The sequence below is a fragment of the Saimiri boliviensis genome, chromosome 9, assembly GCF_048565385.1.
Source record: "Saimiri boliviensis isolate mSaiBol1 chromosome 9, mSaiBol1.pri, whole genome shotgun sequence".
NCBI classification, from domain to species: domain Eukaryota; kingdom Metazoa; phylum Chordata; class Mammalia; order Primates; family Cebidae; genus Saimiri; species Saimiri boliviensis.
In genome coordinates, this window is record NC_133457.1 from 39757480 (window position 1) to 39782351 (window position 24872).

Here is a 24872-nt window from a genome sequence, read left to right on the forward strand (position 1 = left end):
GGCCAGCCTGGTCTCTTAACTCCTGACATGTGATCTGCCCACCTCAGTCTCCCAAAGTGCTGGGATTACAGGCGTGAGCCACTGTGCCTGGCTGAAGCTGTCCAATCTTTAATATGGACTTCTTATATGGTTGCCATTGAGAGTGTTCATAAAATAAGTCAGCATAACATAGGAATGAACAACTACAAAAACTTGTGTTTAGAATAAAGTAAGTAAGTAGATGATTTTGTGAAAGAGACAAACATTTTTGATGAACTATTTTGTTCATCCAAGTAAATGCTCAGAGACCCCCAACCCTCATTCTCCCACTTCTAAGGGATATATTTAGGAAGTAAGAAATTGGAATTTTGTTTCTAATTCAATCAAATAGTTGCTATAAGAGTTACTAAGAGTGTTGGAAAATCCCAATGGTAAGGGTTTAAAACATTCATCAGTATACAATGGAATAGACCAGACATTTGAATCAGATCCTAAAGGATGCATTTATATGGATTAAAATTTGAAACCCTAGGACAATAAATGACTATAGAAAACCAGTTAATATTCACTTAAGAGATAGACACTAAGCATCTACTTTGTGCCAAAGCACCATTCTAGGTACTTGGGATATATCTGCAAATAAAACAGACAAAGCTTCCTGTGTCCTTGTTATTAAGGAGCTTACATTTTAATGGACGGAAACTAACAACAAAATAAATAAAAGATGTTTTATGTGAAAAGGTGAAAGATGCTAGGGGATCAGAACTGTCAAGAGCGGTCCTTGTTGGGGATTTGAAGCAGCAAATAGAGTGAACCTCAATGAGAGGATAAAATTCAAATTAAGATTTGCAACAGCTGAGGGAGTGAGCCCGCTAGGCATATTGGTGGGTTACCTGAGAGTGCTCCAGGCAGAGGGAACAGCTATCTACTGTTACAGCAAAGGTAAATGAGAAATTAGAACAACACGTTTGCAATGCATGAGATAGACAAAGAGATAATATCCTTCATAAAGAAAAAAAGAGTTCTTAAAATTATTTTTAAAAAATCAATATCCTATAGCAAATAGGCACATGACATAAATAAACCTTGAATAAAGGTCAACAAAAAGTGAAAAATGTCCAACATTACAAATAATCAGTAAAGTATACGTTAAAGCAGCCTCACTATTGGGTTATCTAGTTTGTGAAGATTAAATAATGTTGGCGAGGTCATGGGGAGGCAGACATTCTTCTACAATGCTAATGGAAGCATAAAATGATACAACGTCTTATAAAATAATTTTACTATATTTATCAGTAGCCTTTATTTTAGAAATGCCTCTTATGGAAATAATCAGAAATGAAGACAAAATGTATATGTAAGTATATTTACTGCAGTATTATTTATAATAATATATAAATACAAGTGATTAATACCTAGATATTATCCAAACTGAAGTCCACAGCCCAGGAAATATCTGTGAGCATTTGATGCCTCCACATGAATGTCTGTAAATACCTCAAACTCCAAATGTCCAAACCCTTCTTACAAACTACATTTCATATCTTTGTATATTCTGCTTCCCCTGCTTGTCCTCCTATACCTTTACTGCTGACCAGATAACTTCTCTTCACCTGTGTAGACTCAACTGAGGTGTCCTATCCTCCAGGAACTCTTGCCTGGCTCTATATCCCCAATTCATTTTGGGGTTTCATGGTTCTGTTCATCTCTCAAAGAACATCATGCATATTTATATCACAGCATGTATTACACTGTTGTGCACATGTTGCTTTGTTGCTTTGTGACAGTCTTTTGACTGTCACAAAACTATAGTACTGGCTAAACTATAGTACTCCAGTGGGCACCACTTACAGTGTCCGACCTACACAATTGTATTGAACAGTCATGTATCCTTTCCACCACAGACAGATTATTTTTATACATTCATGTGCAATACTTGGCCCAGTTCAAGTGCTAGAATAGACACATTTATGTCACAGACACTTGTTTAATGAATGAAAAAGTGAGCAATCAACACAACTCTAGTTTTCTTGATGAAAAATTCTTCCAGACCAGTGGTTCTCAAAGTGTGGTCTCTGGATAAGCAACATGCATCACTGGAGATCTTGTTAAAATGCAGATTCTTAGGTCCAATTCCAGACCTACTGAATCAGAGACTCTGGCACTGGAACCCAATATACCGTTTTAACAAAACCTCTAGATGATTCTAATGCATGCTTTACTTTGAGAAACACTATCGTAGACTGCTCAAAACTAAAAGGAAAGGTTTCATTTCTAAGGCTCAAATCACTTTGCCTATAAGGACATTTACTTAATTTATTAAAAAAGTTTAAGTTATAAGGCAGTTCACACATTCAACGTATATAAAACAATATTACAGACACCCAGGTTACCTGCTGTTCAGATTTGTGATATTTGATCCATCACCCTATAAGAAATAAAATAGCAAAACGCTACAAACCCATCTTCTTCTCTCTCCTCCCTCTCATCTCTCACCAAGCTAACCACTGTTTTACAATTGGTGTGTGTTTTTCCCAGGCATGCTTTTAGACTTTTACTACGTAAGTAGGTAGGCATCTACTTATTAACGAGAGACTTTGTCCAGGATGTCAAAGCAGAAATCACAACACTTGCCCCAGCAAGCTGTATGGGAAGACACCTGGAGTAGTCAGCAGCCAGTGCCAACCAAACCTGCCCCTCTCCAGAATTTGGTGGGAAAAAACAGGGCTCACATGAGGTTTACAAAATGCAATCAGAGAGGGTTAAAATGAGAAAACCAAGTAATACTTATTTAACTGTTGCTGACTGTAAAAGCTAAAATAAAAAATAGTTTTTGCCTTGAAGCTAAGGGTGTCAAACATATAGTAACAAGAAAGTTATACTGACAAACTTGGTCATTTTTGTGTGGATTACACACACAAGGGATGTGTGCACCTGCCAGTGTATCACGTACCATGGATATAGGTAGTTCCAAAAGAGCTATGCTGGGGGGTCTGGCTCCAACTGTCAAGACCATAGATGAGTCTTGATTTTGTCATCTGTAAAATGGCATGACCTGCTGTCTTATGGCTTAACAAAAGGGACTTAGGATGACTTGAGTGTTAATTTCTTTCTTATTTGGGAGCCCATAATGAAAAGTTTACGAAAAGATGATTACCAAACTCATAAGTCTACTCCTGCTAAAATTAAAAAATTACAGACAAAAAGAAAGCAAAAAGAAGGCGAGAGAGCAGGGAAGAAGGGAATAAGTGAGAGAGGATTGGAGGAAGGGAAGAAAGGAAGAAAAAAGAGAGAACAAAAACTTAACACCTGGCTCCTCCTCCATCCTAACTTTTTTACTTTCTCCAGGTTGGTTTCTTAGGATGACTTCCTAGTCATCTTCACAATTTCTCTTTCTTGCTTTCTCTTTCAACGCCTGTAATTTAGCCTCCTTTTTCCAGGTGATTCTTAGGGACACTAAAGTTTGAAATCTTTCGTATTGGTGGTATGGAGCCCTAGAAAAGTTTTACACTGTTGTTTTTGTTTTATGTATGCATGTGTGTATGAATATAGATACACATATATAATGTGTTTATATACATACACACACCTCCATGTGTGTGGTATGTGTGTGTGTGTTTAAACACAGTTCACAGTTTTGGATAGCAGCTAACTAATAAACACATTCTCCTTGGTCAATTCACTCTACAAATTTGATCATATACATCTATTATCTCCTATCCCTGATGGCATCTCACTAATACTGAGCTTAGCACCACAAATCACAGTACTCAAAACTACCTTTCATCACTCCCCTTTGTATCCATCATACACTTGACTACAAGATCGATCCCTTGAAAGCCCCACTTTGACCATTCCTCTCCATACTTGAAGGGACTCCTCTAGCTGCCTAACTGTGACCAAGTCTGCTAGGTATCTCCACATGTTCTCTCACAAACAAATCCCACTTTTATTCTGGGTGGCAAAGTACCCAGCCACATCTTCCCACTTTCTTTGCAACTAAGAGTCGGTAGATGAGATTGTAGATAGAAGTTGCTTGATGGGCATTCTGATAAGACCTCCTAAAGAGAAAAAACATAGCCAGAAATGGGTGCCTCTTAATACTTTTCTCCCATTGCTACTGTTGTCTAGAATTTACATGTGAAGGATTGCACCCCAGCAGTTATCTTTAACCAAGAAGAACTCCTGAGGATAAACCCATATGCTAAGAATAGCAATGCAGAATGAAAGAAGGTACATAAGTCTCTGCTGACCACAGAACCACACCCTCTGCTTTGGAGAAAAAGGTAAACCTTTGTTTAATCACTGTTTTTTATGGTTTTCACAATGGGCAGGTCCAAAATAATACTTTTATCTCTTCAAAAATTTAGATATTTCTCCAATTTGGCCAATGTATTATGTTGGTATACTTTGATCTACTGCTTCTCTTCCAAAGACCAGGAGCTTGCCGACAGAACAATCTGAGCCAAAGCCCAGCCCTGCCACTGTGACAGTGAAGTCTTTAGGCATTGCTCCTAACTATTTTATCCTAAATTTCTTTGTCTACAAACGGAGTAAAAATAATACGCACATTAGGGTGTTTGTAACTTTTTATCAGCCTGCTTTTAAATTAATAGCTCAATAGCACCAATAGGGAAAACATTTGGGGAAAGAAAAAGGAGATGAAAATCAAACCCAGATATATTTTCTAACTTGTGAATAGCTCTTACAAGCAGTTTAGTAGATGAAAATGTTCAGCATACTGTTTTTAAAAACGTGGAAAAAATGTCAATAAATTGGACTTTAATAATTGACATTTTACCCTCACGCCCATTGAATGAATAACTGGAATCTTACCACACACATGTTACATTATTTACTAGACCAAGGAAGAAAGAAAGCAAGAGAGAGAAAAGAAAGAAAGAAATTTCTAGAACTTCGGCTCTAGAAGGATCACTTGCCCAAAGTCCCTGGAATAGAGAAGATTTTGACTTATATCTTGATATTTTCCATTTGGTTAAATTGACTCTTAATGACTTGAAATAGGTCCTTTCAAATGGAATTGCAAAAAAGCAAATTCTGCTCAAACTCTTATATTGTATAATTTCATTTCTGCTCTCATGCACATTAAACTAAGCTGGTTGGAGAAAAATCTCTTGCTAAATTAAATTTGGTTTGATCAGGAAATTTGTGTGCATGTGCAGGCAAAGCACAGTATGCGTGGGTTAAAAAAATGTCCTGGTTATTTCAAGTGTTCTTTTTCATGCCTGATTCAGCTTTACCATAGCTTCCTTAGTGAACTGAATTTGTGTTATCGTGGATCTGCGTTGTGAGTGATATAGGCTTTGGCCCTTTGTTGGGAAATCACTCAAGTGGTAGACATTTTGTCCTTTCTGAAGAAAAATAATACAGCCTCAAAGGCTGGAACATTTGAGTATCTTCAAATCTTCCCTTCTCCAGCTCCAAATGACTCTTTCTTGCCATTTCCTAATGCTGTCATTATTTCCTTTTCAGAAACATTTTCCCTGCTCTTCCCAGCCCCATTTCACTCTTGAGGCTCTAAAATGCAGAACTGGCCCCGGGTCCTGTCTGCCCTAGCCTATGTCCTTAGCTGTATTTCTGCCACAATAATTACCTTCCTACTAGCTGATTTATAAAACACACAATAGCAAAATTTAAATGAAGTTGTTTCAAAGCATTGTAAGGAAAGTGCTTTTTAGAGAGTCAAAATGCCCTACTGCAAAAACACAGGTAGAGGGCCCATCATTTGATAGTTCTTGATACCCTCTGAAAGCAAAAAGACTGAATTCACAAGCAGCCTGTTTCATAGGTACCACGGAAGGCCTGTCTTTCAACCTCAGACATCAGAAGTTCCACTCTGCTAAGATACATGAGAAGTCTGTATTTTATAGGGCATTTAAAAAGCAGTCAGATGAGTAGGAGCAAAGGATTAAAAAATCATGAAGAATTAGAATTTGATGAGTATTGTTAATAGTGCATGTTAAAATAATGCATGACAGAAATGAGGTTTATATCAGTGAAGCAGAGATTACTGAACAACATGCAACCCCAAATTAAAGAAAGACATCTTTGGGACCCCACAGTATGGGGCCTCACTATGGCATCTTGTTTCCTTAGGCAATGAGCAGTATGGTCTTGGATGGAAAACCAACGATAGCCACTTACATGGCTCAGCACCTCCAAAGGGCCCCAAGCTTATTTTGATCTTTCCTCTTTCTCACAATATTCCTGATTGCATCAAAATTCTGGAAAGAGGCTCAGAAGGGATATTTCTTTGGGGGAGTGGCTGAGCCTAAGACTATCTATAACTCTTAGCGTCAGTTCAGATCAGTATGATCCTGCAGAATGATCCTGAATGTGCCGGAACTGGACCATGTCTTTCTGTACAATCTTAGGAGGCAAAAGCCCAGCATAGTTCAAAGAGTAGAATTCCATGTTATCTGGCTCATTAAGAATGGGTATACAATATGTGTAACGTTTGTCACATGTTTCTCACTTACGGAATTCTTTATATACATGGAAATGGATAGAGAAGCTCAATACCTAAACAGATAAAAGTCCAGCTGCATCTTGGGTGGGTGACCTAGATGGCCTCCACCCATCAGCACTCCACCCAGCAGAGACTTTTAAGGGGCTTCTTAGAGCCCTGCAAGCTCAGAGGACCCCCATCTGGAATACGTGCCTTCTAGGCCTCCTGGAGCTACATACTGGGAGTGCAATGATTCTTGGCCTCTGTGGTCAGTGGAATCAAATATTGTCCTCCAGATCTCTACTCCCAGAACTCCCAGGTATCACACCTTACCCACGTTACAGGTTTCATTGTTTGGAATTCCTTGAAATTTTCTGGATTTGGTGATAATTGAACAAAAAATATTAAAAGAGCAGCATGATCTTAAATCTTCAAAGCTGTCTGCATAATGACCTTAGACTGGATTCAATAAACAGCCCACATAGCTTTAAGGAAATTGATCAAACTCAAATATCTGGCTACAGTATTTTCATTCACTAAATGCCTAATTTATTTTTTTTTAATTTTCCTCTGTGTTTTTATTTTTTCATGGAAGTACAATTTACATAAAGTAAAATGCACAGGTGAGTTTTAATAAATGGCAGGTCATCCACACTTCTGTACACATTTTCATCACTCTGAAAAATTCCCTCATGCCCCTTGCCAGCCAATCGTCTCTTCTCCCCAAGGTAATTACTATTTTGATTCTTATCACCACAGATTAGTTATTCCTTTTTCTACAACTATATGAAATGAATTAATACAGGGTTCACTCTTTTGTGTCTAATGCCTCAGGTTTTGAGCATCTATAGAAATCTCTTCTTAGTTTTCTTATCTGTAAGTTGAGGAGACTGCCCTGCAAAAAGAGTGTGCAAGTATAGGGAGGTCCCCCCCGGTTTCCTGGTGGGAATGGAGGACCCTCTGAGGTCACCTTGATTGGGGTGGAGTGAAGAAGAGGCTGAGCACTGGGGTTGCAGGAGCCTCCTCATCTTTAAACAGAACAGCTGTCTTTTTCCATGCTTTACAAATTGGGGGCTGCTGAAAGATTTCACTTGGGAAAAGGAGAGAGCTATTCATAAAGATAAAAAAAAGTTAGAAAACCGTAGGTCTCGAAGATTCTTAGTGATCTTTTTTTCTTGAACATTCTATAAATTACCAATAGCGTTTTCTGATATGAGAACTCTCTATGGCTGGTCCTCTCTGGGGAGGGCTGGGAGACAGAGGCAGCCAGACAGCAGGCCCCAAGGGAGGGCCTGGGCACTGAGTGCTGTAATACTACTACTGGTTACAATCAGATAGCACCACCCCAACCCAGGCGCCTAGACAATAGGCCAGAGGCCATGGGCAAGAAGAGGCACAAAGACAGCATTCAAAAGGCCTGGCTCCCACAGCAGTGAGCATTTCTATAGACTGCCAGACCCTGGCCAACCCTGAATGTCATCTTATCGCCAGAAAGCCATTTTTCCATGCTTAGTTTTTAAACTGCTAAAAATAATAAACACAGAAAGGAAAGTTCTGACACAACGTTACATGCATAGACAAACTGAAACTGTGTTGTTATGATGATGTAAAAAAACTGGATCTTAAATTATAACCCAGTAATCTGAATGGGTGCTTGATATGACCACATGCCTCAGGACTGAAAGGAGAATTCATAAGACTTGCCAGTAAAGAAAGTGAATCTTTACCACACAGGTGCTTGTACCCTGTCTGATTGGCTGTGACCAATGGGTTATCTAATTCTCATGCCTTTTTATAGCACTCAAGGAAAAGACACATGAGAGAGGACTGCTGGATCTTCACCAAGCACAGTTTTCTGGCATAACAAGTGAAAATAGGCCCTTTTCTCTCACTGCCTTGAGTGAATTAGTAGCATTACTTTTCTATTATGTTTAGTTCATTTAATGCCTTATATTTCTTCTGAATACCTAGAGAGTTCAAAACTACATTAAATACAACAGCAGCAAGCTACACATTAGGAGATAATTCCCATAATGCTTTAAAAAAGGACAATTAATAGCAAAGATCGCAAGTCTGCAAATAGTAAAGTTGACATCTGACCTTCTTATTCATTAAATCACGTGTGGAACTTGGCACGCACGCAGGACAGCCAACCAGAAGGAAGCCGCAGATCTGGAAAAAAGGAAATACAGAAGATAAATATAAATTGTTTTAAAGTTTCCCAACATTCGATTAATCTACAACTGTTCTTATTTCTGTGTTTAAATAGGGTCTGGTTTCAGAGCTGTCTCTGATTTTGAATAAATGCAAATAGACTTAGATAAAATCTTATTCTAATGGGGAGATGGTTTCAGGGAAAGGGACCCTAACACAAGTACTGTAAGAACACTTTACAGGCATGGGACCACTTTTGTGAATATCGGAGACCTACATTTCTCTGGAGTTTCAGGGACAAGACCCAAGAGCTTTGGATTGGCAGCCTGGGAAGATGAACAAAAAGCAAATGTGAACCTCAAACTGTTTAGACACTTTGTGTTAAAGAGAGTCCTACTTTATCTCGGTGGATGGTTCCCGGAATACGTCTCAATATATAAGAGTTGCAATCCAGCCGGCTGGGTGGGGCATGGCCATATGAAACCTGTGGGGAAGCGATGGGTTCTGCATCCAAGCATGAAGCTATCTAGATTGTGCTAACTAAATGCAATCATATGGTGAACAATCCTCCCAGGTACAAACGAGATGAGAAAGGCAGCCAAACAGACCACGACACCTGCCATGCCACAGAGGATGTCGCTGACTGGCTGTCTGCATGGCAAGCGAGACGCTGATTTTTAACTAACTGCAGTCCTACAATTTTTGTGTTGTTGTTGTGGGTAACTCAGACATTTTAGAAAAACAGAGGTTAGCAGGGCAAACATCTGGGTTCTTACTACCAAAAATATAAACCATTGCAAACATTTTGTTACCTACGTTCTAATTTTTTTTTATTTAAAAAGGGTATATTTTAAAATAACATGAAGAATGCCTTTTTTTTAAATTAGAAAAATTAGAGCATAGGTATAATCTCCTTGCTAACCCCACACCAAGCCCAGACTGTGAGTTGGTTTGTATCTTTCAAGACCACTATTTTTTTTTTAACACTCACACACATAAATGCATATCCAGGGGAATGAACAATGTTTTTTTATTTTTAATTTACCTATGTGAAATGAATCTGTTTGTGTATCTTTTGTTCTACATTTTTGACTCAGTATGATGAATGTGAGCTCAAACCATGCTGATGTAAACCAGCTCATTTCCTTTAACTGCCACATTGAGTAAATATACACTCAGTCATTGGCTTTTCACCCAACACCCAACGTTTATGGCTCCATAAAAGCCCTTGTTATATCATTAAAGTGATTGTTGGTTATGTGTGGGTGTGCATATGTATGTGAGCATAAGCAAATTTTCTCTGCTCTTGACTCTGGGCTTCTGAAGAAGCTGCCATGTCTTGTTTCTACAGTGGTTCTTCTACCCTATGACTCCATGCAGCGGACACTCAGTATGTTGAAAGGAGAAGCATATTTCTTAAAAAGGACTCACTTGTTACTAATTTTCTTCCCTTTTACAACAGCATTAAGAAAGACTTTGGAGTTGTATTTATCTATTTTCTTCAAAATCTCTCTGCACTGCCCATTTCATAAACCTTCAATTGCAAAACCTTTAACTTCACCTTACCATTTGGCTGACAATCAGAAACTCTGATAATGCTCTGATAGTGGCTGAAGACCAAGGCAATTAAGAAGCTTATTCAAAAAGCATTCTCAAAGACACCATTAACAAAGCCAAGAAGACTTGTGTTTATAGCAATTGTTACGACTTTACGGCAATTATGTGTACATACACACCATTACCCCGACATTAGTACATGAATACACACAGTGCCTTTTGCATACAAAAATTGGACTTCAACATATTTGAGAGCATAATTATGATTCAGGCTTTGAAGAATATTCTGACTCTGTGAAAACCTAAAAATTCTCATGTAATTAATAAGCATTGGTATAAACAACATTTATTAATCACACATTATGGACTGGGTTGTTCTAAATATTTTGCCTAATTTCACATAATATAATCCTCACAATGACCATATGAGGTAAGTATTATAAATAACCCCATTTTCTAGATGAAGAAAGGAGAGGAGAACAGTTAAGCATTTTGCCCAAAGTCAAACAGTGCAGAAGAGGCCAGCCAGGAATCACACCCAGGCAGTCGGATGTCATGGGCCTTGTTTTAAATGACTGAGAGCAGACTCAGGTTTTAAAGATAAAACTGCTACGAAGAAAATGAAACAGTGTCACCGAGGTGGCTTCCAAATTTTGCTATAACAAAAACATGCGGCATCTTTTTCATGATGTGCTTCAAACAGAGAACAAGCAAAATTAGAGCTCTTCAAGTAGACAAACTGAAAGAGATTTCCCTGTGATGAAAGAAATTTGAAGTAGCAAGGTCAAGCCCCGAACCCTTCCAACCTAAACATACCCATTTTCAGTTATTCTCTTTAGAAAACAGGGGCCGTGAATTTTGTCTGTGGCTCAAAGGAGACTGCCCAGTTTTGTTTACACAAGATTCAAAGCAAAAATGAGAATCACTCCCTGGGACAGCTTTAGCTCAGAATGTGTGTTCTTCACATTTTTAATTGGGGCGCAAATATATTAACAGTGTGGTTATTTTGTAGTTTCAAAGGAATCTGTTTTGTAACTGATTCATATTTATATTTGGAATATATTTATTTCTGGGCATGAAACAGTTCATTTTGTTAAGCCACCTGACCTGAGGTGAGGTTGGCACTATTTCCCATGACTGCTCTCAATTAATGCAAATTGAAGGTTAAAGGATAAATAAAGTCCCTTTAACTTGGTTTACTAATATGTTATTTATAAACGGCTCTTTACTTGGTCTATTTTTTTTTTTTTTTGTGAGAGTAACTTTGTACGAATGAAATTGTACAGAACTAGCAAACACACAATGCATATTTTATTTGCAAAGCATTTAAAGGGTTAAATTTAAATAAATTCTATTTTAAAGGGTTTAATATTAGGGCAAAATTAATTCATTCTCCCTGCACCCCCTTTCTTTAGTCTCTGATTTCTCACTAACTCATATGAAGCCTGAGCTAGATTGACTGAATCGTGTTAGTGGCCTTTTAATGTTTTTATAAAGTACTTATTCATTCTTTTAAAGTTTTATTTTGACAGTTAAATAGTATCTCATAATATGACACTTATTGAAGGCCAGTGAAGTCTTTTCTTCTGCTATTCCAAACAGGACTACAAAGCATAACATCGTATAAGTGTCAAGTTCAAATATAGGGCAAATCTTAAGAAATAGAATTGGTCATTCAATGGGAATGTACATTTTACCTTTTGATTTTATTTCCAAATTAAATTCTATGAGGTTGTTTCAATTTATGTCTACTCTGAAAGTCCTGTTTCTCCATATCTTTGCTAAAATGTTATTAAATATTATATTTGTCTACTTGATAGCAGATAAACAGAATCTTCGTTAGAATTCACCTATATCTTGGGTAAGTAAAGTTGTAAATCTTCTGATATGTTTAAATGTTTTTTGTATTTCTTATTGTGTGACTTTTCCTCCCTGTGCTTCCTTCTTTTTTTCCTTCCTTCCTTCCTGCCTTCTTTCAATGGTTTGCCCATGGTTTTCTGCTAGGTTGGTGGACATTTTCTTATTGATATACCATTGCATTATATCTTATAGAAAAATAAACTCTTTTTCTTTCACCTGTGAGTTTCAGAGTTTTGTCAATATCTATTTTTTTTCTAATCCATCCCTCCCTCCTTTCCTCCCTCCCTCCCTTCCTCCCTTTCTCTCTTTCTGTGGTAAAAGACTTAACATGAGATATACCCTCTTAACAAGGTTTTTTTTTTTTTTTTTTTTTTTTTTTTTTTTTTTTTTTAAGACAGGTTATAACTTTGTCACCCAGGCTGGAGTGCAGTGGTACAGTCTTGGCTCATTGCAACCTCCACCTCCTGGGCTCAAGTGATCCTCCTGCCTCACTCTCCTGAGTAGGTGGGATGACAGGCATGTGCCACCACACCCAGCTAATTTTTGTATTTTTGTAGATATGGGGTTTTGCCATGCATGTTGCCCAGGCTGGTCTTGAACTCCTGAGCTCAAGCAATCTGCCTGCCTCACCCTCCCAAAGTGCTGGGATTATAGACATGAGCCACTGCACCCAGCTCATAACAAATTTTTGAGTGTACAATACAGTATTGTTAATAACAGGCACAATGCTTTATTCCTCCCTGTAGCTACCCTTTTATCATGTAACTTTATAGCTCCTCTTACTGAAGAGGTTGGCTCTATTTTCCTGTGCTCTTTGACTCTGTTTTTGGCCATGTGATTTGTTTTGGCCATTGGAACGTTATCAGATATGTTGCATATAGAAGTTTGAAAAAGTTCTTGCTACCTTTAAGTATTTTCTCTTGCTCTCCTGTGATTGCCATGAGAATATGCCTTAGATAGCTTGTTACAGATAAGAAACACACAGTGGAGTTGACTCGTATCAGTTGTCCGTACCAAGGCCACCCCAGATCAGCCTAGACCAGCCAAGCCCCATACATATAAGACAGCCCAGCCAAGATGAGCAGAGTCACCTAGTTGATGTACAGCTGATCAGAAATGCATGAGTGAGCCCCCCCAAGACTTGCAGAAGCACCCAACCAACTCTCAGACTCATGCTCTACTGAATGCTAATTGTTTCACACTATTTAGTTTTGTGGTAATTTGTTACTATCCCTGGTAATTCCAAATAATGTCATTATGCTCTAGATAACTGATAGGCAGCCTATCCCTGTTGCACTCAAAAAAAAAAAAAAAAAAAAAGAGATGCCCACATAGAAAATGGTTTAATAAAATTCAGCAATGCTAGCTGTATCAATCAGGGTTATCTAGGAAAACAAACTGTTTTAGGTATTTAAATAGGAAGAGTATAAGGCAGGGAATGGATTTATAAATGAAGGAAAAGATGCGAAGTTGAACATGGGAGAATGAGGCATCCAGCAGGAAACCCCTAAGCTATTGAGACAGAAATGGAGGTATTGATATTGGATCCCTGGGGTTGGGGCCATTCAGCAGAAATTGAAAGCTTTAATTCGCTGCTCCAGTAGAAGCTGAAGCCATAGAGGAGACACAACTGTTGTCAGAGATATTATCTGAGGCAGACACTGGAGAATAAATACCCTGGCTTCTCCCTTCCTCAGTCCTCTGATCTTCCTCCAAGGCCTTCCAATGGCTGAACCCAGAGGAGGCACAAATCTCAGCAGGCAGCCCCTCAGTAATACAGAGGCAGGGCATGGAAAGGATCTGTGGGCAAGCAGACGAATACACGGTCATGCTGTGCCAGGTACCATACAAGGTGTTGCTCAGTGCCCTGTGTGACATCCTTAAAAATAACAGAATCAGAAAAGATACTGGCTTGAAGGTTATAAAGGTCCCAACTAGGTGGAAATGAGGGAAAAGATGCCTAGGCTGCAGCAACTGCAGGAATGAAGTGCAGGGAACACTGAGGGAATAACAGGTATTCTGGTTTGGCTTCGAAGTTTGGTGTTTGGGAGAGGGAAATGGAGATGGAGAGTGGGTGATGAGGCTGCAAAGGTAGAAACAGGGCTAGAGCTTGAAAGATTCTATTCTAATCCAAGAAGATTGGAGTTTTGTTCTAAAGGCAATGGGAAATTTAAAGGTTCTGAGCAACGGATAATATAATACCAGTTGTGCATTAGGAATAGTAGCCTGATAGAAATTTGAAGGATAGATTAGAGACAGACAAACTAGACTAGGGGTTATTAAGTGCAGACCCCAGGGAACTTATAACCCTCCTTAAGTAATTTGTAGAAGTTTGTTCAAGGATTCAAATTCCTGAGAGATGGTGCATAGATGTTGCATGGTTTACAATGGAGTCTATGACCCCTGACCCCATCAAAACTGTTTAAAGAAATTATGATAGAAGTTTTCTAGATGACTTCCTTGCTTCTGGTGCTTAATGAAGATCAAAAACATAACAGTGACAATGGAAATGAAAAAGGAGTAAACGGAAACATTTATGAGGCATGGTCTAAACAAATAATCCAGCTGAACCTGAACAGAATGAAACAAGAGCAAGAGATACTGAAAGGCTTAGCTATGGGCAACATCCATATGCTATTCTTTTCCTTCCTTCTATAAAATGGAGGAAGCAACTCATGTTTCCAAGATACCATAAAGATTTACTAAACTAGAAAGTTCTAAGATAAACACAAAGCATATATATCATCACTGCCCATCTCCCATGCTCACCACAGATATGACTAATCAAAAGCAATCTTTCTGTGCTGCTGACTCCAAGCACAATCTCCAAATCCTTCTCAAATAGCAACCAGACAGACATTGCCAACCAGTTTAAGAAGAAACTTATGTACCCTCTCTGCTGTAAGATGTTTTCTAGAGCTAATATTTTTATTAATATTTATTGTATTAACTGTTCTCTAATTTCATAAAGATTTAGTACCAGTAAATGGGTATATTTGGCAGAATGTATTACATACTGTATACATAATAGATATACATATATGAATATATGTATATACATATATACAGATTTTAACTAAGCTGAATTAGGAGGGAAAACTGTGTTTACATGAAAACTTACTCTATTATCCAATTATCACAGTAAAGTTTTAAAATCAGCACATGTCACCACAATTAACTATGAGTGACTTCACTGTTTGGTAAATTCTGAACTCCAGTCATTGGCAAGTAGGTATATAGTATTGCTAAAAGCCACCTGTGTTTCAAAGGATGGTGATGTTTGGGTTGGCATTCGAATGTCACTATGGTGATTTTCCTACCTTGGGATGTTTTCTATCTGACATTTGAAAAGACAGGTAATTTCAACATAGAACCACAATAAAGACAGATTCAGATAAGCCAGGTTTGTTTTCTACTTGTAGTTAATGAACGAGAAAATTACTACTGTCGCATCAGCATGAAGACTTCCCCTGCTCCCCTCAACATCAAATTCTGAAGTATGACCTCTTCAAACAGAAACAAACAATATGTGAAAAACTATATATGTAGAAATGTATTCTCACAAAATTGGGAAAAAACACCCTCTATTATAATAAATTCCCAGCAGTCATTATTTGACAATGATCCACAATAAAAAATAATGTTTTAATCTCTAACACTGTAATGTTTTATACTGTAACACTGTATGTTTTAATCTGTAATACTGTAATGTTTTATACTGTAACACTGTATAATGTTTTAATCTATAATACTGTAATACACACATTCAAAAATATGTAGGGGATATATATGTATATATATGAAACACAAATTCCACAAAATAATATTCTTATTCCTGTGATACACTTGGATACTTTCTATTCCATTTAATTCTACCCTATTTTGTTCTATTTTATGCACTATTTCTTTTTTTAAAAAGTTAGTAATAATCTGCTAAATTCATTTTATTACCCAGTAATATAGCCCAACCACAGTTTGAAAAACACTGCCGAAGCAAATTGGCTAATGTACTCAGACTTTATTCACCAATGTAAACATAGCCACAAAAGACCAATCCTGAGCACCTTAGCGGGGGAAAAAAATCTCTTGGCTTGCTCCCTAGTATCCTGGATGAAGCCAAGGTTTGCTGAGCCAACTTTTGTAGTTTGTGGTTGACAATGACTGAAAGCTGAAAGGCAGAGATCAAATCCTCACTTTCCTCTCAACACATCTCTTCCGCTGGGTAATTTATACAGTGCAAGTATCAAGCTATTCAATTTTGCTGTCATTTACTGTTCTTTTTCCAACAGCAATGGAAACGTAGCATCAGTTTACTGTCTTCTCTCTTAGGTAGAATTAGATTATTCTCCCTCATACCCCTTTAAACAAGGATAGCATTCACCACTTCAGAGAGTCACCCCTAGAGGATCTCCAAACAAAGTGTGGCAGGGAAATCACTATCCATGAAGGAGCAATAGCATAATCTGGAGATTGAGGTTGTCAGTCCAGGTTACAAACAAGAACAAGCTTTATAATGGCTCTTTTGATTGAGTAAATACAATTAGAACTGAAACAACATAATTAATAGTAAGAACAAATTTAAGACACTTTAGGCATACAGAGTAAAGCGAACTACTCTGAGCCGTAAGTTCTGTAAGAGGACAATAATAATGCTTAATGTATAGAGATGTGATGCGGATTAAATTAGTAAGTTAAATATTAAAATGTATAAAGTGCTTAGAAGAGTGCCTGGCTCAAGAAAGCATGCTATAGCTGTTGGTTTTATCATTATGCTGGCCCAGGGAATTGGCAGATATCGGTCTAGTTCTATACTGAACCCAATGCAAAAACCCAGAAAAGAAGGGTTGGTTCTAAGCACCCCTGGAGTTATACTCCACATTTAGAATGTCAAACTGGGGCATGTTTAAGGGGTGCTGGATTGGTTTGTTACACTGATTGTGAGGATGCTTTGACAGCATATACATATGTCATAATTTATCAAATTGTATATTTCACACACAATTTATTTTATGTCAATGAGACCTTAATAAAACTAATAAAATTAGCTTTATTTAATTAAAATTAAGGAAAGTTAATAAAGCAGACCAAAACTAAAAAAACTTTAAAGGAGTATGCTTTCAGTAGGAGACAGATTCCAGATGGCAGCTTGGAAACACAGGAAGAAATTATGAACAACACAAATGGTAAATATGCAGCAAATCTAAATGAATATTAACTATTTAAAGCAATAATTATTATATCTTGTGAGATTTAATACATGTAGAATTGAAAAGTGAGACAATAATTTATAAGGTAGGAGTGGTAAATAGAATTAAGTCCCTTGCATTTTCTGGAAAGTAGTCAAAGTCTCAATTCACATTATACACTAATAAATTAATATTTTGCTTTGTAATTCCCAGGGTAACCACTAAAAGAAGAGTAAAGGAATAAATGACTAAGAAGCCAGTAGAGATGAAATATTTCATTAATTCAAAACATGGTAACAAAGGAGAAGAAAAGGCACACTAAACAGTTGGGGCAAATAAAAAAATCAAAGAGTAATATGATGGATTATAACCCAAATATATCAGCAATTGCATAAAATGAAGATAGACTAACAGTTCACATAATATACATAAACTAAATTATTGTTAAAATCCCAGTTAAATGCTGCTTAACTGAGACACACCTTTGGTATAAGGATACACAATTTAAAAGAAAAAAAAAAGGATTGAAAAAATTACAAGTAAATTATATTAATATCAGATACTATAAACTTAATAACAAGGGATATAACCAGAGATAAAAAGACATTTCATAATAGTAAAAGAATCCCATAGGAAGATATGAGTGATAAATCAAAATCCACCTAGTTACAAAGCCTCAAAATACATAAAGCTAACATTGCCAGAACTAGGAAAAGAAATGAGAAAATCCACAATTAATGTGGGAGAGTTTAATATGCCTCTCTCAGTAACTGGTAGAATAGGCTGCTAAAAATGAGTAAGAACATAGATAAGAATAAGGTGATTAATACATTTGACCTAATCTATTTATAACATTACAGCCAACAATTACAGAATACACAAAATACACATTGAAATTTACCAAAATTTATGATGTGCTGATAATAAATGAGTCTGAACAAATTTCAAAGATCAAACATCAAACAGAAGATGTTCTCTGACCACACTGAAATTAAATAGAAATAAATAATAAAATAATAACTAAAAATTACACAAATATTTGGAAATCAAGCAATACCCTTCTAATTAACGCATGGGTCAAAGATTAAGCACAATGGAAATTAGACATTATTATTAACTTAAATAGAAGAAAACATGTTACTTCAAGTGTGTGAGATGCAGCTAAAGGTGTAACTGGGGGGAAATTTCTATACTTAAAAGCATGTATCAGAAAAGAAGACAGCCAATGATCTAAGAAGGTCATCAAGGATCTAAATATCCATCTCAAGAAGCCCTAAAAATAATACCAAATTAGGGTCAACAAATGTGGAAAGGAGCAAATAGCAAGGGTCGGAAATTAACTGTAGAGAACAGAGGTGCAACAAAGAAATTCAATCGAGTCAAAAATTGCATCTTCGAAAATGCTAATATAACATAAACCTATAGCCAGATTCATTAAGGTAAAAGAAGAGAAAGGAAAAATTACATATTTGGAATGAAAAGAGAAATCACTATAAACCCTACAGACAATAAAAAGATAAGGGGATATATGAACACTTTATGGCAATATTTGAAAATGTCAATGGAATGAACAAATTACTTAAAAAAACTTTACTCAAACAGAAAAAAAATAATAAAAATGTGAATGATACTATATTCATTAAAGAAATTGAATTTGTACATACAAATCCACTCACACAGTATTCTCTAGGCCTAAACTGCTGGAGAGTGAGTTCTACCAAATACTTAAAAGAAAAACCACACCAATTTTACATAGTTCATCCAGGTTATAGAAGAAGTGGGATCATGTCTCAACTCATTCGATAAAACTTATTTTATCAGGCCAGCACAGTCTTGATCACAAAACAGTATAAGGGTATGACAGGAAAAGAAAATTATCAACTAGTATTTCTTATGAATTTAGAAGAAAAAGTAAACAAAATATTAGCAGACCGAATTCTGAGATAATTTAAAAAGGATAATACACTAATGCAAGAGGGTTTTCTTTTAAAAATACAAGGTTGGTTTAACATTCGCAATCAATGTAAAGCACTCTATTAACAGAAAAATGAAAAGCATCTAGTCCCTTAAATGGATACATTGATCTATTCATGATAAAACATTCAGCAAATTAGATGTATGGTAAATTTTGAAAACTCACATTTTCCTAATGCCTCAACAGCCCTACCAATAGGCTGTAAACACACCCTGCCCTGGTGACCATGGGTACTAGTATAATAAGGCTGGTCCCTCCCACCTAGTGACATTCAGACACACCAATGAAATCCTCTCATGCCTTTTCTTGTATATGCCACTCTGACCTCCTAAAAAGGCATCTGTCTGTAGGTCCTCACTCTCTTGGCTTCCCACTTACTTAGTGAGCTGGCTTACCTGGCCCTTCTCCCATGGGGCCTTATGCACAGTGTGCTTTCCTTTCCTTTCTAGGACCTGCAAGCATAATAGGTCATTTAATTGTGTATGCCTCTCATAGTCTTTCCATGGCCTTACTGAAGTGATCTTTAAAGACCTCATAAGCGGGATTTACTCTCCAATTTACAACATACTAGGATTGCAAAAAAACTCTCAGTTTCATGAAACCTTATAGCAAACATGTTAATGATGAATATTGAAAATTTCCTCTGAGACTAGAAATAATTCAAGGACAATTTCTATAACCACATCTCTAAAACCTTACACTACAAATCGCAGGCCCTGCAATTAGGAAAAAAAAAAGATAGAAAAAGGAAGAGATAAAACTGTGGTTATTCTTTGAAATCATAATTGTGTATGAGAAAAACTAAAATATCCCCCAGATAAATTATTACAACTAGTAAGTTAATAAAGTCACACCACTGGATATAAGACTAACATATAAAACGCAATTGGAATTCTATATGCCAACAACAAACATTAAGAAAATAAAATTCAGTAATTTATACCATTTATATTGGCATAAAATATCAAATACTTTGAAATGTATTTTTAGAATATATGCAAGACTTCTAAATGGGAAACTACAAAACTTTACCAAGATAAAGCAAAGGAGATCAGTATAGGATCATAGATTGGAGGCCTCAATATTGTAAAAATGTCAATTCTCCTCAAATTATTATATAGATTCAATATACAGTAATCCCTATCAAAATCTCATGTCTTTTTTTTTTTTCTGGTGAAATTTAGTAAACAAATTCTAAGATTTATGTGAAATAGCAATGAGCCAAGAATAATCAAGGCAAAATTGAAGGAGAATACTAGAGGACTTAACTCTACCAGTTACAGTATTATAAATCTACAAGGATTAAAACAGTACGCTATTGACATGGGATAAATGAATAGATCAGAAGAGCTCCAAAGAGAGTCCAGAGACAGAAACAGAAACACATATACCATCATTAATTATTAAAAGTGACACTGCATTGTAGTGAGAAAGGGCACTGTCCTGAATAAATGGTGGTAGGTTAACTGGATATCCATATTGTACAAAATACTTTTGTGCCTTCATATGATACAGGAAACTCAATCCCAGGTGGGTTGCCGGTAAAAATGTAAAAGGTGAAACACGAAATCTTCAGAAAGATAACATATGGGAACATATTCATGATTTGGGGGTAAACAAAGTTTTCTTAAACAGGACACAAATAGCATTAAGCACAAAGGAAAAAAAGAAAAGCAAAATAATAAATGTTAAAAGGAGATAATGGAAAAAGTAAGAAATTAGATTACATTAAAATTAGGAACTTCTGTTCACCAAATGACACCATTATGAGAGTGAAAAGTGGGAAACAATAATTGCATACATATAATTGACAAAGGAGTCACATTCAGGATATGTATGGAACTCCTACAAATCATCAAGAAAAAGGTAGCCCAAAAGAAAGTGGCCCAAAGACTTGGATATTCTCAAAAAAGAAGACATTCAAATGGAAAAACATATAAAAAGTGCTCAATCTCATTATTTATCAGGAGAGTAACAATTTAAAACACAATGAGGTATCTATCTACACACACCTACCAGAATGGCTAAAATTAAAAATGCTGCCAATACTTAGTACTGGACAAGATGTGAAGAAATGGGAATTCTCATACCCTGTTGGTGAAGTATAATCATTTTGACTGTTCTATGATATCTCTTAAAGCTGAATATACATATATTATTAACCTGCAACTTCACTCCCAAACCTAACAGAAATGTGTACACATGCTCACCGAAAGACCTGTACAAAAATGTCCACAGCTACACTTTGCATAATAATGAAAAGCTGAAAACAATTCAAATGTTCACCAATAGTAGAACAGATTAAAATTTGTAATATAGTGTGATTCGAGTCAGAAATGATAGACAGTCTTCCAAACATAATATTGAGCAAAATACACCAGACACAAAAAAGTATTTTCTACATTAGGCCATTACATACAGTTCAAAATGAAGCAAAACTAAACTCTGGCTTTAGACCTCCAGAGAGTTCAGTTTTTCCTTTGGGAATAGCAATTATATGGGCATATTTGCTTTGTGAAAATTTGTTAAGCTGTATGCTAATGATTTGTTTACATCTCTGTGTGTATGTTTTGTTATAATAAAAAGGTTTAAGAAATATTAATTTTTTTTTCTACTTAGCATTCATAAGCACACAAACATGTGGCAAGGAACAGTGATGGGACCTACTGTATCCATCAGCGTAAATGTCAGACATGCATCCATCAGGGTAAATGTCAGACATGCATCCATCAGGGTAAGTGTCAGACATCTTACGTAATGTAACATGGTGCTGTCACCCTGCATGTAGTATCTATATGAAGTGGTATAAAAAAGGAGGCTAAAAGAAACAGCTGTAACTTTTCAGGATTTTCTGTAAATACATTGTTTATTATGTTATTCATTTTTTTTTTCTGGCTGAAGAATAGCAGATTTTTTTTCTAGTTTATAGTTGTAGATCAGCACCCCAAATCATGCAACCAATCAGTTTCTTATCTTCCCATTGGCTTCTAAAAAACTCAGCCCTAAATTTGTGTATACCCTTAGATCAGTAGTTTTCAAACTTTGCTTACCATGGCCATAGAAAGAAGTTTTATATTATGACCTAATGTACAAACACACACACTAAATCTTAAACTTACATAAAGGGTATAATACCTTTGCTTTGTGGAATGCCTTCTGATCTTCTGTTCTCGCCTTCACATCCTAATCCTTTAAAAATGATGAGCGCTCACTAAGATGGTTTCACAGGCCATTAATGTGTTGCAACTAAGTTGAAAAACATTACCTTCTAGACAATGGTACATATTAGGCATTCAATAAAAAATTATTACATGAATAATGGTATGCATTTTGTTAATTTAGCCTAACCTCCAGTTTGTCGTTAGCCTTGTTTGCTTTTGCCTTCTCATCTTTTGTTCTAAATCATGTCAACTTCTTATTGTGTGTGTATCTTTAGCAATTGTCTTAATCTTTTCCAGAACAAGTCCTTAAAAAAACACTCTGAAAGTCACACAGTAAATCAGTCAGAGCAGAGACAGGAGCGAAAAGGTCATCCCAAGGCACCCAAGGCGCTGGGAACAAGAAGCTTAACACCTGTAAGACAGACACTTCCTGTCCCACCTCTGTAACAATGTCCGCAGCACTAGGACACATCAGAGCAGATGGTGACTGGGACTAAGTGCCTGGAGCTCACCTCTAACCTTACAGGGAACCCTATCTACTCTTGCTTTCCATGAAGTTCTCTTGCATTTCCGACAGATGGGAGAGAGCAAGCCAGCTCATTCTGAGAAACACAAAGACAGTTTTTGAAAGAGGAACAAAGGGTTCTGCAACTGACAATGAAGAATGGTGTGAGCATCTATGTGCATCACTGCGATAAAGAAGCTCATGGTCTTGAGTTTCTTTTATCTCTCTTTTCAGGGTGTAAAGTCCTTCTCAGGCCATTGAAATTGTGTGTCAACAGAAGAGCTAGCAAATATGTTGGAAGGAACTAGTTCAGGCATGAGAGAATAAACCTTATCTTTCTAACACAGGAACAAATTTAACCTTAATAAAACTTTTATTTTAAAACATTCCTGTTGGTACTATTAAACAAAACTTTCATACAAAAAGTTCTTGGATCACTTTTGGGCAAATTGCCATTCTGGCTTATCTTCAACACCCAAAGAAAGGAAAACATGTTTTAGGCCAAGCACCATGGTCCAGTTCAGTAATGCTGGCCCTGTGAGGATAGGGCTGTGGCCTAGAGAAGTAAGGTGGCCTAGAGAAGTAAGGGGAACGTGACTGGTTATTGTTTTAGCTAGAAAGGGTCAAAAATAACAAGGAATGTAACTGGACTTAATGGACCAGAAGCCAAAAATGCAGTCTAAGATTTACCTCCACAGATGTCTATAGGAACACTTGTTTTAGCAGTATAAAATCAGAAGCAGCCTGCACGCTTCAAATGGGGGTGGACGGTTTTAAAAGGTCTTTGTGCAGCCATTCAAATTCAAACTTACAAACTCACAATGCACGGAGTCACCACCACAAAACATTAAATGTAAACAGCAGGAGGAAAAACTATATACACAAAACATGAATTCAACCATATTTTAAGCATTTACATATATTACATATGTATAGAAAAAGACTTGGAAGAAAAACTCCAAAATATTAAGAGGAGCTATAAACGCTGGCTAGTGAAATTAAGAATGGATATTCAATTTCTTCTTTATTCTTTTATTTTTCAAAATCCCATTATAGGCATGGATTGCTTTGATAGCTCGATAAGTAAAGCTATTTTAAAAAAATGTAATAATGTGTTTCTTTACAAACTATAGTTTTTTTTTTTTATCTATTGATTGACAAACATCTGGATAAAATTTTGTTCAGTTTATTTTTAACGACAACTCCAGGGGTTAAATTGCAACTCAATAAGAACAGGCAGACTGAATACATCAGTCAATCACATGCAAAGTAAAAGTGAAACATGGATTCTTACCCTCAAGTATATTTGCATGAAAGAAAACCAACTTAAAAAAAACACTTATCAGAAACACTCTTTGTCTTGTATATTTTTTTCATGTGTGATGTGTAGAATAATTTAAGACTAGAGTCCATAAGTAACACTTTTGGTTTAGACAGCCTAGCCTACACACAGTCAGTGTAAATGTCACACAGCCAGGCATTCCCTGGTGCACAGTTCCGCAGTTCTACAGCAACTCGTGTCACCCAGCTGGCTACAGGCAAAACTGAGCAATAGACAAATCTCTATGGACATTTGACAAGGAAATAAAGGCTGCACAAAGAAATGAGGCTGTGTATTCAAGCTAGGACCATGGAAAATTCACTGTGAATTAGCAGGCACACCAGCACACATACTAAAAAAAGCGTCTTCATTTTTCATGTGGCTTCTAGTTACTTTGTCACTTTCCTGAACTGTGTGGATATCACCAAAGGCTCAGTGTTGCACTGCCGGGTACAGGAAGGAAAAAGACAGGTTAATCTGTTTTATCATTTATTTCTCTGACTTAATATGTTATGTGATTCTATATGGTCAAAAACAAAGCAAACAAGGGAAAGAAAAAATATTTTTAAAATCTCTTAATCTAAATAACACAACATTTAATAAAGCAGTTGTGCATCGCAAATTTCAAATACTAATACGTGGGCAAGTCATCTCAATCCTTTGGTAAGCACTGCTAAAATTAAAAAAAAAATTCTCAGTAAGGAG

At 36.5% G+C, this 24872-nt stretch overlaps 1 protein-coding gene across 4 annotated transcripts in view; it reads right to left on the reverse strand.

The window, feature by feature from the left end:
- Positions 1 to 24872, reverse strand: part of THRB (thyroid hormone receptor beta) — a 374638-nt gene that overhangs the window by 207034 nt on the left and 142732 nt on the right. For all 4 annotated transcript variants that reach the window (XM_010346543.3, XM_074405732.1, XM_010346542.3 and 1 more), the window contains exon 2: positions 8549 to 8620. The gene's annotated coding sequence lies outside the window, so the exon portion shown is untranslated. The remainder of the gene's footprint in view (positions 1 to 8548; positions 8621 to 24872) is intronic.